The 2,504-nt window shown below is 44.6% G+C and overlaps 1 protein-coding gene across 2 annotated transcripts in view; it reads left to right on the forward strand.

Moving 5' to 3' along the window:
• Positions 1 to 2,504, forward strand: part of SOGA1 (suppressor of glucose, autophagy associated 1) — a 69,578-nt gene that overhangs the window by 37,471 nt on the left and 29,603 nt on the right. The gene's annotated exons all lie outside the window — the stretch shown is intronic.

Consider the following 2,504-nt stretch of genomic DNA (forward strand, 5'->3'; position numbering starts at 1 on the left):
TTTTTTTCATTTTTTATTTGGTGCCAAGCTTCCTGGTAGCCAGGGCTAAAAGGGAAACCAAGAAATTTAGGCCTTTCTCATGGCCTGAACAAAGGAAATTTACTGACTCATCTGAAGAAATTGAGTATTTTTTCTACACTAAAATACCACTGGGAATTTTATAATTTATGTCATTTAATGGATTTATATAGCAAAATGTAGTACTCTAAACAGTCAGGCTTGCCTGGATTTAAATTTGTATAAATTTACCAGCTCTGAAAACTCAGATCAGTGGTTCTCAACTTTCTGAATGCCATGACCCTTTAATATAGTTCTCATGTGGTGGTGACCCCCCAACCATAAAATTATTTTCTTTGCTACTTCATCACTGTCATTTTGCTACTGTTATGAATCGGGCAACCCCTGTGAAAGGGTCGTTCAACCCCCCAAAGGGGTTGCAACCCACAGGTTCAGAACCACTGCTTTAGGTGATCCACTTCACCTCTCTAAACCTCTGTTTTCTCACTTGTAAAATGAAATTCCCCCTAGAGTCATTGAAAGAATTCAATAGACAAAAAGTTTTAGCTTGAAGGGCTGGCCCCATGCTCCCTGAAGGTGAGGGTGATGCTGACAACATGCCACCCAGCCTCAGGGAACCTGAGTGCAAGTTTGGGTCTTACCAATTTGGCAAGAGACCTGGAGCTCAGTCCTGCTCCCTACATGGCTTCTCCATCTGTAATGCAGAAGGGTTAGGGTGGTTGATGGCTATAGAATCATTACAGCTCTCTGGTCCTTGAGGGCTTCCTAGTGGTTCTGAGCTCCTCCCAGCCTAATAAGCCTTCCTCAGTTCTTCATAATGAAAAGCCTGCTATGGACGTGCCGCCCTGAGGCTGCTGGACCATGGAGAACCCTGCAAGGGCCCCAAGTGAGCACCCTTGTCTTCTGAGAATCCCCCGTAAGGCCAGCCTACAACTGTGCAGGGCTCAAAGTTCCCTTAGAGAGGATGTATCAAACAGTCTAACCTCCTCAGGTTGAAGTTTCCAAGCAGCTCAGAAAAAGAGGGGGGGAAAAAAAGAGGATTAAAAAAATCCTAAGACACTTGGTTTTTATTTTCTCAGAAAAGTAGGTAAGCTCATCTGTAGAGAAAAGAATTTCCTGCATTCCTGCAGTGATTGTTTCATTTATCCATCCTTTATTGGATGCTGAACAATTTACTGGGTGTTGTGTTAGGCTTAACGAGCCTGGTTGGCGCAATGGATGAAACATTGGGCCAGTAACCATAGGGCCGGTGGTTCAAATCCACCAGCTACTCCAAATGAGTTTGTCCGCTTCTTTGAAGATTTACAGTTTAGGAATACAGGGTCCCCAGGAGTCGGAACTGACGCGTGGCAATGGGTTGGGTTTGGTTTCTGTGTGTAGGCATTGAGCTGAGAGAGGATGGAAGAGATAGGAGCTACTACTTAGGCCCTGCAAGGATCTTTAAGACAAAGCTTTTTAAGAGAAGATATTTGCAGGAGGGTGTTCAAAAATTTGCATGATATTTTCATTCCATTTGGGACACGTTTTCTGAAGCTCTCCTCGTATCTCAAGTCAAATTGCCATATGATCTATCACATCCTAACAAGCATTTAGGACCACCAGTGGCACGATTGCCCCCCACCCCCACCCCCGGGGGCATCGGCGGAAGACCTGGTGCCCTGCTCTCGTGAAGACAGCAGTCTAAAGAACCCTCTGGGGCATCTCTGCTCCGTCACCAGGGCTCTGTGAGTTGGAATTGACTCAGGGGCCCCTCATGACAGCAAGCATTTATTTTCCTTCCTGAGGGGACATCTTGCCACGCCTAGGAAGGCTTTGTAAAGGAGCTGGGGTTGAATTTCCTGTATTTTTTTTCTTGCCTACTCAGACAGCACCGCTCTCTTCCTCTGGTACCAGGAAAACTACATTTTAAAAAATGGAAGTCTAGCGTGCATACAGTACTCATATTTGGAGGACACAGTTCAGTGGAGAAAATATGTTCGCAAACTGTATAGTCTAGGTAAACAGCACCCAGAGCGATAGAGCACCCGAAAGCCGCCCTCTCTGTACCCTCCTAGTTACTATCTTGACTTGTAGCAGAATAGATTGGTTTTGCCTGGTTTAGCAACAGACACTCTCAAAGATCATTCCCCCACACCCAGCACCCCCTCCAACCTGTAGAGAATTACTGTCTTTTTTCTTTTTTTATCATTTTATTAGGGGCTCATATGACTCTTATCACAATCCATACATACAGCAATTGTGTAAAGCACATTTGTGCATTCATTACCCTCGTCATTCTCAAAACATTTGCTCTCCACTTAAGCCCCGGTATCAGGTCCTCATTTTTTCCCCCTGTCTTTTTTCTTAAGGTCCTATTTCATAGCCATTATGAATAACAAATCACTACAACAAAGCCCCTGAGCATAAAGGTAAACAGGACATCCAGATCCATGGGGTCCTCACTTAAGTGAACTACTGCTTATATTTCGTGTGTGTGTGTGTGTGTG

Source organism: Echinops telfairi, unplaced genomic scaffold (genome assembly GCF_000313985.2).
Source record: "Echinops telfairi isolate 266 unplaced genomic scaffold, ASM31398v2 ScPeMD7_5592;HRSCAF=6446, whole genome shotgun sequence".
Lineage (NCBI taxonomy): Eukaryota > Metazoa > Chordata > Mammalia > Afrosoricida > Tenrecidae > Echinops > Echinops telfairi.